Genomic DNA, 15,253 nt, shown 5'->3' with positions numbered 1-15,253 from the left:
CAGAAAACGTGTGAAAAAATATGAAGAGCTTCAAAAGGTGTGAAAAATATGAAGAGATTCAAAAGGTGTCAAAAATGCGATGCGCATGAAACGGTCTGAAAAATAGGAGGAGCATGAAGTCTTGTTGAAAAAAAAGAAGAGCCTGAAAAGGTGTGAAATATATGAAGAGCTTCTAAAGGTATCAAAAATATGAGGAGCATGAAACGGTCTGAAAAATAGGAGGAGCATGAAGCGGTGTTCAAAAACCTGAAGAGCCTGAAAAAGTGTGAAAAATATGAAGAGCTTCAAAAGATGTGAAAATTATGAGGAGCATGAAACGGTCTGAAAAATAGGAGGTGCATGAAACATTGATCAAAAACATGAAGAACCTGAAAAGGTGTGAAAAATATGAAGAGCTGCAAAAGGTGTGAAATACATGATGAGCATGAAACGGGCTGAAAAATAGGAGAAGCATGAAGTGTTGTGGAAAAACTTGAAGAGCCTGAAAAGGTGTGAAAAATATGAAGAGCTTCAAAAGGTGTGAAATACATGAGGAGCATGAAACTCTCTGAAAAATAGGAGGAGCATGAAGCGGTGCTCAAAAACATGAAGAGCCTGAAAAGGTGTGAAAAATATGAAGAGCTTCAAGAGGTGTCAAAAATATGAGGAGCATAAAACGGTCTGAAAAATAGGAGGAGCATGAAGCGGTGTTCAAACACATGAAGAGCCTGAAATGCTGTGAAAAATAAGAAGAGCTTCAAAAGGTGTCAAAAATATGAGGAGCATGAAAAGGTCTGAAAAATAGGACGAGCATGAAGCGGTGTTCAAAAACATGAAGAGCTTGAAAAGGTGTGAAAAATATGAAGAGCTTCAACAGGTGTCAAAAATATGAGGAGCATGAAAAGGTCTGAAAAATAGGATGAGCATGAAGCGGTGTAGAAAAACATGAAGACCCTGAACAGGTGTGAAAAATATGAAGAGCTTCAAAAGTTGTGAAAAATATGAAGAGCTTCAAAAGGTGTCAAAAATGTGAGGAGCATGAAACGGTCTGAAAAATAGGAGAGGCATGAAGTTGTGTTGAAAAACATGAAGAGCCTGAAAAGGTGTGAAATATATGAATAGCTTCAAAAGGTGTAACAAATATGAGGACCATGAAACGGTTTGAAAAATAGGAAGAGCATGAAACGGTGTTCAAAATCATGAAGAGCTTGAAAAGGTGTGAAAAATATGAAGAGCTTCAAAAGGTGTCAAAAATATGAAGAGAATGAAACGGTCTGAAAAATAGGAGGATCATGAAGCGGTGTTCAAAAACATGAAGAGCTTGAAAAGGTGTGAAAAATATGAAGAGCTTCAACAGGTGTCAAAAATATGAGGAGCATGAAACGGTCTGAAAAAGAGGATGAGCCTGAAACTGTAATCAAAAACTTGAAGAGCCTGAAAAGGTGTGAAAAATAGGAAGAGCTTCAAAAGGTGTAAAATACTTGAGGAACATGAAACTCTCTGAAAAATAGGAGGAGCATGAAGATGTGCTCAAAAACATGAAGAGCCTGAAAAGTTGTGAAAAATATGAAGAGCTTCAAAAGGTGTCAAAAATATGAGTAGGATAAAACGGTCTGAAAAATAGGAGGAGCATGAAGCGGAGTTCAAATACATGAAGAGCCTGAAATGCTGTGAAAAATATGAAGAGCTTCAAAAGGTGTCAAAAATATGAGGAGCATGAAAAGGTCTGAAAAATAGGACGAGCATGAAGCGGTGTTGAATAACATGAATAGCCTCAAAAGGTGTGAAAAATATGAAGAGCTTCAAACGTTGTGAAAAATATAAAGAGCTTGAAACGGTCTGAAAAATAGGAGGATCAAGAAACGGTGTTGAAAAACATGAAGAGCCTGAATACGTGTAAAATATGAAGAGCTACAAAAGGTGTCAAAAATATGAGGAGCATGAAACGGTCTGAAAAATAGGAGGAGCATCAAATGCTGATCAAACACATGAAGGGCCTGAAAAGTTTTGAAAAATATAAAGAGCTTCAAAAGGTGTGAAATACATTTGGACATGAAACGGTCTGAAAAATTGGAGGAGCATGAAATGCTGATCAAACACATGAAGGGCCTGAAAAGTTTTGAAAAATATAAAGAGCTTCAAAAGGTGTGAAATACATTTGGACATGAAACGGTCTGAAAAATAGGAGGAGCATGAGGCGGTTTTCAAATACATGAAGAGCCTGAAAAGTGTGAAAAATATGAAGAGCTTCAAAAGGTGTCAAAAATATGAGGAGCATGAAACGGTCTGTAAAATAGGAGGAGAATGAAGCTGTGTTGAAAAACAAGAAGACACTGAAAAGGTGTAAAATATATGAAAAGCTTCAAAAGGTGTAACAAATATGAGGACCATGAAACAGTTTGAAAAATAGGAATAGCATGAAATGGTGTTCAAAAACATGAAGAGCCTGAAAAGGTGTGAAAAATATGAAGAGCTTCAAAACGTGTCAAATATATGAGGAGCATGAAACGGTCTGAAAAATAGGAGGAGCATGAAGCGTTGTTAAAAAACGTGAAGAGTCTGAAAACGTGTGAAAAATAATAAGAGCTTCAAAAGGTGTGAAAAATATGAAGAACTTAAAAAGGTGTCAAAAATCGAAGATCAGGAAATGGTCTGAAAAATAGGAGGAGCATGAAGTGGTGTTAAAAACATGAAAAGCCTGAAAAGGAGTGAAATATATGAAGAGCTTCAAAAGGTGTCAAAAATATGAGGAGAATGAAACGGTCTGAAAATTAGGAGGAGCATGAAGTGGTGTTGAAAAACATGAAAAGCCTGAAATGGTGTGAAATATATGAAGAGCTTCAAAATGTGTGAAAAATATGAGGAGCTTCAAAAAGTGTCAAAAATACGAGGAGCAAGAAACGGTCTGAAAAATACGAGGAGCATGAAGAGATGTTGAAGAAAATGAAGAGCCTGAAAACGTGTGAAAAAATATGAAGAGCTTCAAAAGGTGTGAAGAATACGAGGAGCATGAAACGGTCTGAAAAAAAAGAGGAACATGAAGCGGTGTTCAAAAACATGAAGAGCCTGAAAAGATATGACAAATATGAAGAGCTTCAAAAGCTGTCAAAAATATGAGGAGCATGAAACGGTCTGAAAAATAGGAGGTGCATGAAACATTGATCAAAAACATGAAGAGCCTGAAAAGTTGTGAAAAATATGAAGAGCTTCAAAAGGTGTCAAAAATATGAGGAGCATGAAACGGTCTGAAAAATAGGAGAAGCATGAAGCGGTGTTGAAAAACCTGAAGAGCCTGAAAAGTTATGAAAAATATGAAGAGCTTCAAAAGGTGTGAAATTCATGATGAGCATGAAACTCTCTGAAAAATAGGAGGAGCATGAAGTGGTGTTCAAAAACATGAAGAGCCTGAAAATTTGTGAAAAATATGAAAAGCTTCTAAAGGTGTTAAAGATGAGATGAGCATGAAACGGTCTGAAAAATAGGAGGAGCATGAAGCGGTGTTCAATTACATGAAGAGCTTGAAAAGTTGTGAAAAATATGAAGAGCGTCAAAAGGTGTGAAAACTATGAGGAGAATGAAAAGGTCTGAAAAATAGGAGGAGCATGAAGCGGTGTTGAAAAACATGAAGAGCCTGAAAAGTTGTGAAAAATATGAAGAGCTTAAAAAGGTGTCAAAAATATTAGGAGAATGAAATGAACTGAAAAATAGGAGGAACATGAAACGGTCTGAAAAATAGGAGGAGCATGAAGCGGTGTTCAAAAACATGAAGAGTCTGACAAGGTATGAAATATATGAAGAGCTTCAAAAGGTGTCAAAAATATGAGGAGCATGAAACTGTCTGAAAAATAGGAGGAGCATGAAACGGTGTTCATAAATATGAAGAGCCTGAAAAGGTGTGAAAAATATGAAGAGCTGCAAAAGGCGTGAAAAATATGAGGAGCCTGAAACGGTCTGAAAAATAGGAGGAGCATGAAGCGGTGTTCAAAAATATGAAGAGCCTGAAAATTTGTGAAAACTATGAAGCGCTTCAGAAGGTGTCAAAAATGAGATGAGTATGAAACGGTCTGAAAATAGGAGGAGCATGAAGTGGTGTTGAAAAACATTAAGAGCCTGAAAATGTGTGAAAAATATGAAAAGCTTCAAAAGGTGTCAAAAATATGAGGAGCATGAAAAGGTCTGAAAAATAGGAGGATCATGAAGCATTGTTTAAAAACATGAAGAGCCTGTAAAGGTGTGAAAAATATGAAGAGCTTGAAAATGTGTCAAAAATATGAGGAGCCTGAAACGGTCTGAAAAATAGGAGGAGATTGAAATGGTGATCAAATACATGAAGCGCCTGAAAAGGTGTGAAAAATATGAAGAGCTTCAAAAGGTGTGAAATACAATAGGAGCATGAAACGGTCTGAAAAATAGGAGGAGCATGAAGCGGTGTTGAAAAACATGAAGAGCCTGAAAAGGTGTTAAATATATGAAGAGCTTCAAAAGGTGTGAAAAATATGAGGAGCATGAAACGGTCTGAAGAATAGGAGGAGGATTGTAGCGATGTTCAAAAACATGAAGAGCATGAAAAGGTGTGAAAAATATGAAGGGCTTCAAAAGGTGTGAAACACATGAGGAGCATGAAACTGTCTGAAAAATAGGAGCAGCATGAAACGGTGTTCAAAAACATGAAGAGCCTGAAAAGGAGTGAAAAATATGAAGAGACTCAAAAGGTGTGAAAAATATGAAGAGCTTCAAAAGCTGTCAAAAATGAGATGAGCATGAAACGGTCTGAAAAATAGGAGGGGCATGAAGTTGTGTTGAAAAACATGAAGAGTCTGAAAATGTGTGAAAAATATGAAGAGCTTCAAAAGGAGTCAAAAATATGAGGAGCATGAAACGGTTTGAAATATAGGAGGAGCATGAAGTGGTGTTGAAAAACATGAAGGGCCTGAAAAGGGGTGAAAAATATGAAGAGCTTCAAAAGGTGTCAAAAATATGTGGAGCATGAAACGGTCTGAAATATAGGAGGAGCATGAAACGGTGTTCATGAACATGAAGAGCCTGAAAAGGTGTGAAAAATATGAAGAGCTGCAAAAGGTGTGAAAAATATGAAGAGCTTCAAAAGGTGTGAAAAATATGAAGAGCTTCAAAAGATGTGAAATACATGAGGAGCATGAAACGGTCTGAAAAATAGGAGGAGCATGAAGCGGTGTTGAAAAACATGAAAACATGAAAAGGTGTGAAAAATATGAAGGGCTTCAGAAGGTGTCAAATATATGAGGAGCATGAAACGGTCTGAAAAATAGGAGGAGCATGAAGCGGTGTTGAAAAACATGAAAACATGAAAAGGTGTGAAAAATATGAAGAGCTTCAAAAGATGTGAAATACATGAGGAGCATGAAACGGTCTGAAAAATAGGAGGAGCATGAAGCGGTGTTGAAAAACATGAAAACATGAAAAGGTGTGAAAAATATGAAGAGCTTCAAAAGGTGTCAAAAATATGAGGAGCATGAAACGGTCTGAAAAATAGGAGGAGCATGAAGCGGTGTTGAAAAACAAGAAAAACCTGAAAAGGTGTGAAAAATATGAAGAGCTTCAAAAGGTGTGAAATATATGAAGAGCTTCAAAAGCTGTCAATAATGAGATGAGCATGAAACGGTCTGAAAAATAGGAGGAGCATGAAGTGGTGTTGAAAACATGAAGATACTGAAAAACTGTGAAATATATGAAGAGCTTCAAAAAGTGTGAAAAATATGAGGAGCTTCAAAATGTGTCAAAAATATGAGGAGAATGAAACGGTCTTAAAAAACGTAGGAGCATGAAGCGGTGTTGAAAAATATGAAGAGCCTGAAAAGGTGTGAAAAATATGAAGAGCTTCAAATGGTGTGAAATACATGAGGAGCATGAAACTGTCTGAAAAATAGGAGGAGCATGAAGCGGTTTGAAAAACATGAAGAGCATGAAAATGTGTGAAAAATATGAAGAGCTTCAAAAGCTGTCAAAAATGAGATGAGCATGAAACGGTCTGAAAAATAGGAGGAGCATGAAGTGGTGTTGAAAAACATGAAGACCCTGAAAAGGTGTGAAAAATATGAAGAGCTTCAAAAGCTGTCAAAAATGAGATGAGCATGAAACGGTCTGAAAAATAGGAGGAACATGAAGTGGTGTTGAACAACATGAAGACCCTGAAAAGGTGTGAAAAATATGAAGAGCTTCAAAAGGTGTCAAAAATATCAGGAGCATGAAATGATCTGAAAAATAGGAGGAACATGAAACGGTCTGAAAAATAGGCGGAGCATGAAGTGGTGTTCAAAAACATGAAGAGCCTGAAAAGGTGTGAAAAATATGAAGGGCTTTAAAGGTGTGAAAATTATGAAGAGCATGAAACCGTCCGAAAAATAGGAGGAGCATGACACAGTGTTGAAAAACATGAAGAGCCTTAAAATGTGAGAAAAATATGAAGAGCTTTAAAGGTGTGAAAAATATGAGGAGCATGAAACCGTGTGAAAAATAGGAGGAGCATGACACGGTGTTGAAAAATATGAAGAGCATGGAAAGGTGTGAAATATATGAAGAGCTTCAAAAGCTGTCAAAAATATGAGGAGCATGAAACGGTCTGAAAAATAGGAGGAGCATGAAGCAGTGTTCAAAAACATGAAGAGCCTGAAAAGATGTGAAAAATTTGAAGAGCTTCAAAATGTGTGAAATACATGAGGAGCATGAAACGATCTGAAAAAAAGGAGGAGAATGAAGCAGTGTTCAAAAACTTGAAGAGCCTGAAAATGTGTGAAAAATATGAAGAGTTTCAAAAGGAGTCAAAAATATGAGGAGCATGAAACCGTCTGAAAAATAGGAGGAGCATGACACGGTGTGGAAAACATGAAGAGCCTTAAAATGTGAGAAAAATATGAAGAGCTTCAAAAGGTGTCAAAAATATCAGGAGCATGAAATGATCTGAAAAATAGGAGGAACATGAAACGGTCTGAAAAATAGGAGAGGCATGAAGTGGTGTTGAAAGACATGAAGAGCCTGAAAAGGCGTGAAAAATATGAAGAGCTACAAAATGTGTCAAAAATATGAGGAGCATGAAACGATCTGAAATATAGGAGGATCATGAAGCCATGTTGAAAAAAATGAAGAGCCTGAAAAGTTGTGAAAAATATGAAGAGCTTCAAAAGGTGTCAACAATATGAGCAGCATGAAACGGTCTGAAAAATAGGAGGAGCATGAAACGGTGTTCATAAACATGAAGAGCCTGAAAAAGTGTTAAAAATATGAAGAGCTTCAAAAGCTGTCAATAATATGAGGAGCATGAAACGGTCTGAAAAACAGGACGATCATGAAGCGGTGTTGAAAAATATGAAGAGCCTGAAAAGTTGTGAAAAATATGAAGAGCTTCAAAAGGGGTGAAAAATATGAAGAGCTTCCAGAGGTGTCAAAAATGAGATGAGCGTGAAACGGTCTGAAAAATAGGAGGAGCATGAAGTGGTGTTGAAAAACATGAAGTGCCTGAAATGGTGTGAAATATATGAAGAGCTTCAAAAAGTGTGAAATATATGAAGAGCTTCAAATGGTGAGAAATATATGAGGAGCATGAAACGGACTGAAAAATAGGAGGAGCATGAAGTGGTGTTGAAAAACATGAAGTGCCTGAAATGGTGTGAAATATATGAAGAGCTTCAAAAGGTGTGAAATATATGAAGAGCTTCAAATGGTGAGAAATATATGAGGAGCATGAAACGGTCTGAAAAATAGGAGGATCAAGAAGCGGTGTTCAAAACATGAAGAGCCTGAAAAGCTGTGAAAAATATGAAGAGCCTCAAGGTGTGAAATACTTGAGGAGCATGAAACGTTCTGAAAAATATGAAGAGCATGAAACCGTGTTCAAAATATGAAGAGTCTGAAAAGGTCTGAAAAATATGAAGAGCTTCAAAAGATGTGAAATACATGAGGTGCATGAAATGGTCTGAAAAATAGGAGGATCCTGAAGCGGTGTTGAAAAATATGAAGAGCCTGAAAACGTGTGAAAAATATGAAGAGCTGCAAAAAGTGTCAAGAATGAGATGAGCATGAAATGGTCTGAAAAATAGGACGAGCATGAAGTGGTGTAGAAAAACATGAAGAGCCTGAAAAGTTGTAAAAAATATGAAGAGCTTCAAAAGGTGTGAAAAATATGAAGAGCTTCAAAAGGTGTGAAATATATGAGGAGCATGAAACGGTCTGAAAAATAGGAGGAGCATGAAGCGGTGTTCAAAAAAATGAAGAGCTTGAAATGGTGTGAAATATATGAAGAGCTTCAAAAAGTGTCAAAAAGATGAAGAGCTTCAAAAGATGTGAAATACATGAGGAGCATGAAATGCTCTGAAAAACAGGAGGAGCATGAAGCGGTGTTCAAAAACATGAAGAGCCTGAAAAGGTGTGAAATATATGAAGAGCTTCAAAAGGTGTCAAAAATAAGAGGAGCATGAAACAGTCTGAAAAATAGGAGGAGCATGAAGCGGTGTAGAAAAAGATGAAGAGCCTGAAAAGCTGTGAAAAATATGAACAGCTTCAAAAGGTGTGAAAAATATGAAGACATTCAAAGGTGTCAAAATTATGAGGAGCATGAAACAGTCTGAAAAATATGAGGAGCATGAAACGGGGTTCAAAAACATGAAGAGCCTGAAAAGGTCTGAAAAATATGAAGAGCTTCAAAAGGTGTGAAATACATGAGAAGCATGAAACGGTCTGAAAAATAGGAGGAGCATGAAGCGGTGTTGAAAAACATGAAGAGCCTGAAAACGTGTGAAAAATATGAAGAGCTTCAAAAGGTGTGAAAAATGAGGAGCATGAAACGGTCTGAAAAATAGGAGGAGCATGAAGCCGTGTTGAAAAACATGAAGAGCCTGGAAGGGTGTAAAAAATATGAAGAGCTTCAAAAGGTGTCAAAAATATAAGGAACATGAAACCGTCTGAAAAATAGGAGGAGCATGAAGTGGTGTTGAAAATAATGAAGAACCTGAAAAGGTGTGTAAAATATGAAGAGCCGCAAAATGTGTGAAATACATGAGGAGCATGAAACGATTTGAAAAATAGGAGGAGCATGAAGAGGTGTTCAAAAATATGAAGAGCCTGAAAATTTGTGAAAACTATGAAGCGCTTCAGAATGTGTCAAAAATGAGATGAGCATGAAACGGTCTGAAAAATAGGAGGAGCATGAAGCGGTGTTGAAAAACATGAAGAGCCTGAAAAGGTGTGAAAAATATGAAGAGCTTCAAAAGGTGTCAAAATATGAGGAGAATGAAACGGTCTGAAAAATAGGAGGAGCATGAAGCGGTGTTCAAAAAAATGAAGAGCCTGAAAAGGTGTGAAAAATATGAAGAGCTTCAAAAGGTGTCAAAATATGAGGAGAATGAAACGGTCTGAAAAATAGGAGGAGCATGAAGTGGTGTTCAAAAACATGAAGAGCCTGAAAAGGTGTGAAATATATGAAGAGCCTCAAAACGTGTCAAAAATAAGAGAAGCATGAAACGGTCTGAAAAATAGGAGGAGCATGAAGCGGTGTTGAAAAACATGAAGAGACTTAAAACGTGTGAAATATATGAAGAGCTTCAAAAAGTGTGAAAAATATGAAAAGCTTCAAAAGGTGTGAAATACATGAGGAGCATGAAACGGTCTGAAAAATAGGAGGAGCCTAAAGAGGTGTTGAAAAACATGAAGAACCTGAAAAGGTGTGAAAAATATGAAGAGCTTCAAAAGGTGTGAAAAACATGAGGAGCATGAAACGGTCTGAAAAATAGGAGGAGCATGAAGCCGTGTTGAAAAACATGAAGAGCCTGAAAGGGTGTAACAAATATGAAGAGCTTCAGAAGGTGTCAAAAATGAGATGAGCATGAAACGGTCTGAAAAATAGGAGGAGCATGAAGTGGTGTTGAAAAACATGAAGAGCCTGAAAACGTGTGAAATATATGAAGAGCTTCAAAAGGTGTGAGGTACATGAGGAGAATGAAACCGTCTGAAAAATAGGAGGAGCATGAAGCGGTGTTCCAATACATGAAGAGCCTGAAAACGTGTGAAATATATGAAGAGATTCAAAAGGTGTCAAAAATATGAGGAGCATGAAACGGTCTGAAAAAAATGAGGAGCAGGAAACCGTGTTCAAAAGTATGAAGAGCCTGAAAAAGTGTGAAAAATTTGAAGTGCTTCAAAAGGTGTGAAAATTAGGAGGGTCATGAAGCGGTGTTCCAAAACATGAAGAGCCTGAAAATGTGTGTAAAATATGAAGAGCTTCAAAACGTGTCAAAAATATGAGGAGCATGAAACGGTCTGAAAAAATAGGAGGATCAAGAAGCGGTGTTGAAAAACATGAAGATCTGAAAACGTGTGAAAAATATGAAGAACTTCAAAAGGTGTGAAAAATATGAAGAGCTTCAAAAGGTGTCAAAAATGAGATGAGCATGAAACGGTCTGAAAAATAGGTGGAGCATGAAGTGGTGTTGAAAAACATGAAGAGCCTGAAAAGGTGTGAAATATATGAAGAGATTCAAAAGGTGTCAAAAATATGAGGAGCATGTAACGGTTTGGAAAATAGGACGAGCATGAAGTGGTGTTGAAAAATATGAAGAGACTGAAAAGATGTGAAAAATATGAAGAGCTTCAAAAGGTGTCCACAATATGAGGAGCAAGAAACTGTCTGAGAAATAAGAGGAGCATGAAGTGGTGCTGAAAAACATGAAGAGCCTAAAAGGTGTGAAAAATAAGAAAAGCTTCAAAAGATGTCACAAATATGAGGAGCATGAAACGGTCTGAAAAATTGGAGGACCATGAAGCGGTGTTGAAAAACATGAAGAGTCTGAAAAGTTGTGAAAAATATAAAGAGCTTCAAAAGCTGTGAAATACATGTGGAGCATGAAACGGTCTGAAAAATAGGAGGAGCATGAAAAGGTGTTCAAAAACATGAAAGCCTGAAAAGGTGAGAAAAATATGAAGAGCTTCAAAAGGTGTTAAATACATGAGGAGCATGAAACGGTCTGAAAATTAGGAGGAGCATGAAGCGGTGTTCAAAAACATGAAGAGCCTGAAAACGTGTGAAAAATATGAAAAGGTTCAAAATGTGTCAAAAATATGAGGAGCATGAAACGGTCTGAAAAATAGCAGGACCATGAAACGGTCTTCAAAACATAAAGAACCTGAAAAGGTATGAAAAATATGAAGAGCTTTTAAAGTTGTCAAAAATATGAGGAGCATGAAACGGTCTGAAAAAGAGGAGGAGCATGAAACAGTGTTCAAAAACATGAAGAGCCTGAAAAGGTGTGAAAAATATGAACAGCTTCAAAAGGTGTGAAAAATATGAAGAGCTTCAACAGGTGTCAAAACTGAGATGAGCATGAAACGGTCTGAAAAATCGGAGGAGCATGAAGTGGGGTTGAAAATCATGAAGAGCCTGAAAAGGTGTGTAAAATATGAAGAGCTTCAAAAGGAGTGAAAGACTTGAGGAGCATGAAACCGTCTGAATTATAGGATGAGCAAGAAACGGTGTTGAAAAACATGAAGAGCCTCAAAAGGTGTGAAAGATATGAAGAGCTTCAAAAGGTGTGAAATACATGAGGAGCATGAAACGGTCAGAAAAATAGGAGGAGCATGAAGCGGTGTTGAAAAACATGAAGAACCTGAAAAGGTGTTAAAAATATGAAGAGCTTCAAAAGATGTCAAAAATGTGAGGAGCATGAAACGGTCTGAAAAATAGGAGGAGCATGAAACCATGTCAAAAACATGAAGAGCCTGAAAAGGTGTGAAATATATGAAGAGATTCAAAAGGTGTCAAAAATATGAGGAGCATGTAACGGTTTGGAAAATAGGACGAGCATGAAGTGGTGTTGAAAAAGAGGAAGAGCCTGAAAAGATGTGAAAAATATGAAGAGCTTCAAAAGGTGTCCACTATATGAGGAGCATGAAACTGTCTGAGAAATAGGAGGAGCATGAAGTGGTGCTTAAAAACATGAAGAGCCTAAAAGGTGTGAAAAATAAGAAAAGCTTCAAAAGATGTCACAAATATGAGGAGCATGAAACGGTCTGAAAAATTGGAGGATCATGAAGCGGTGTTGAAAAACATGAAGAGTCTGAAAAGTTGTGAAAAATATGAAGAGCTTCAAAAGGTGTCAAAAATGTGAGGAGCATGAAACGGTCTGAAAAATAGGAGGAGCATGAAACCGTTTCAAAAACATGAAGAGCCTGGAAAGGTGTGAAAAATGAAGAGCTTCAAAAGGTGTGAAATACATGAGGAGCATGAAACGGTCTGAAAAATAGGAGGAGCATGAAGCGGTGTTTAAAAACATGAAGAGCCTGAAAATGTGTGTAAAATATGAAGAGCTTCAAAAGGTGTCAAAAATTAGATTAGCATGAAACGGTCTGAAAAATAGGAGGAGCATGAAGTGGTGTTGAAAAACATGAAGAGCCTGAAAAAGTGTAAAATATATGAAGAGCTTCAAAAGGTGTTAAAAATAGAGGAGCATGAAGCGGTGTTCAAAAACCTGAAGAGCCTGAAAATGTGTGTAAATTATGAAGAGCTTCAAAACGTGTCAAAAATATGGGGAGCATGAACGGTCTGAAAAATAGGAGGACCATGAAACGGTCTTCAAAACATAAAGAACCTGAAAAGGTGTGAAAAATATGAAGAGCTTTTAAAGGTGTCAAAAATATGAGGAGCATGAAACGGTCTGAAAAAGAGGAGGAGCATGAAACCGTGTTCAAAAACATGAAGAGCCTGAAAAGTTGTGAAAAATATGAACAGCTTCAAAAGGTGTGAAAAATATGAAGAGCTTCAAAAGGTGTCAAAAATGAGATGAGCATGAAACGGTCTGAAAAATCGGAGGAGCATGAAGTGGGGTTGAAAATCATGAAGAGCCTGAAAAGGTGTGTAAAATATGAAGAGCTTCAAAAGGAGTGAAAGACTTGAGGAGCATGAAACCTTCTGAATTATAGGATGAGCAAGAAACGGTGTTGAAAAACATGAAGAGCCTCAAAAAGTGTGAAAAATATAAAGAGCTCAAAAGGTGTCAAAAATATGAAGAGCTTCAAAAAGTGTGACAAATGAGATGAGCAATGAATGGTGTGAAAAAGGAGGAGCATGAAGTTGTGTTGAAAAACATGAAGAGCCTGAAAAGGTGTAAAATATATGAAGAGATTCAAAAGGTGTCAAAAATATGAGGAGCTTGAAATGGTCTGAAAAATTGGAGGATCATGAAGCGGTGTTGAAAAACATGAAGAGCCTGAAAAGTTGTGAAAAATATGAAGAGCTTCAAAAGGTGTGAAAAATATGAAGAGCTTCCTGAGGTGTCAAAAATGAGATGAGCATGAAACGGTCTGAAAAATAGGAGGATCAAGAAGCGGTGTTGAAAAACATGAAGAGCCTGAAAAGGTGTGAAAAATGTGAAGAGCTTCCAAGGGTGTAAAAATATGAGGAGCATGAAACGTTCTGAAAAATAGGAGGAGCATGAAACCGTGATCAAAAATATGAAGAGTCTGAAAAGGTCTGAAAAATATGAAGAGCTTCAAAGGTGTGAAATACATGAGGAGCATAAAAGGGTCTGAAAAATAGGAGGATCATGAAGCGGTGTTGAAAAATATGAAGAGCCTGAAAACGTGTGAAAAATATGAAGAGCTGCAAAAAGTGTCAAGAATGAGATGAGCATGAAATGGTGTGAAAAATAGGAGGAGCATGAAGCGGTGTAGAAAAACATGAAGAGCCTGAAAAGTTGTGAAAAATATGAATAGCTTCAAAAGGTGTCAAAAATAAGAGGAGCATGAAACAGTCTGAAAAATAGGAGGAGCATGATGCGGTGTAGAAAAACATGAAGAGCCTGAACAGGTGTGAAAAATATGAACAGCTTCAAAAGGTGTGAAAAATATGAAGACATTCAAAGGTGTCAAAATTATGAGGAGCAAGAAACTGTCTGAAAATAGGAGGAGTATGAAACGGTGTTGAAAAACATGAAGAGCCTTAAAAGGTGTGAAAAATATGAAGAGCTACAAAAGGTGTCAAAAATATGAGGAGCATGAAACGGTATGAAAAATAGGAGGATCAAGAAGCGGTGTTCAAAAACATGAAGAGCCTGAAAAGTTGGGCAAAATATGAAGAGCTTCAAAAGGTGTGAAATACATGAGGAGCATGAAACGGTCTGAAAAATAGGAGGAGCATGAAGCGGTGTTGAAAAACATGAAGAGCCTGAAAAGGTGTGAAAAATATGAGGAGCATGAAACGGTCTGAAAAATAGGAGGAGCATGAAGCGGTGTTCAAAAATATGAAGAGCCTGAAAATTTGTGAAAACTATGAAGCACTTCAGAAGGTGTCAAAAATGAGATGAGCATGAAACGGTCTGAAAAATAGGAGGAGCATGAAGTGGTGTTGAAAAACATTAAGAGCCTGATAATGTGTGAAATATATGAAGAGCTTCAAAAAATTTTAGAAATGAGAGGAGCATGAAACGGTCTGAAAAATAGGAGGAGCATAAAGCGGTGTTGAAAAACATGAAGAGCCTGAAAAGGTGTGAAAAATATGAATAGTTTCAAATGATGTGAAAAATATGAAGAACTTCAAAAGCTGTCAAAAATGAGATGAGCATGAAACGGTCTGAGAAATAGGAGAAGCATGAAGTGGTGTTGAAAAACATGAAGAGCTTGAAAAAGTGTGAAATATATGAAGAGCTTCAAAAGGTGTGAAAAATATGAAGAGCTTCAAAAGGTGTCAAAAATGTGAGGAGCATGAAACGGTCTGAAAAATAGGAGGAGCATGAAACCGTGTCAAAAACATGAAGAGCCTGGAAAGGTGTGAAAAATGAAGAGCTTCAAAAGGTGTGAAATACATGAGGAGCATGAAACGGTCTGAAAAATAGGAGGAGCATGAAGTGGTGTTTAAAAACATGAAGAGCCTGAAAAGCTGTGAAAAATATGAAGAGCTTCAAAACGTGTCAAACTATGAGGAGCATGAAACGGTCTGAAAAAGAGAAGGAGCATGAAGCATTGATGAAAAACATGAGGAGGCTGAAAACGTGTGAAAAATATGAAGAGCTTCAAAACGTGTGAAATACATGAGGAGCATGAAACGGTCTGAAAAATAGGAGGATCATGAAGCGGTGTTGAAAAATATGAAGAGCCTGAAAATGTGTGAAAAATATGAAGAGCTTCAAAAGCTTTCAAAAATATGAGGAGCATGAAACGGTCTGAAAAATAGAAGCAGCATGAAGTGGTGTTGAAAAACATGAAGAGCCTGAAAAGGTGTGAAAAATATGAAGAGCTTCAAAAGTTGTGAAAAATA

Source organism: Dama dama, chromosome 22, assembly GCF_033118175.1.
Source record: "Dama dama isolate Ldn47 chromosome 22, ASM3311817v1, whole genome shotgun sequence".
Classification (NCBI taxonomy): domain Eukaryota; kingdom Metazoa; phylum Chordata; class Mammalia; order Artiodactyla; family Cervidae; genus Dama; species Dama dama.
Note: the sequence above shows the minus strand (reverse complement) of the source record.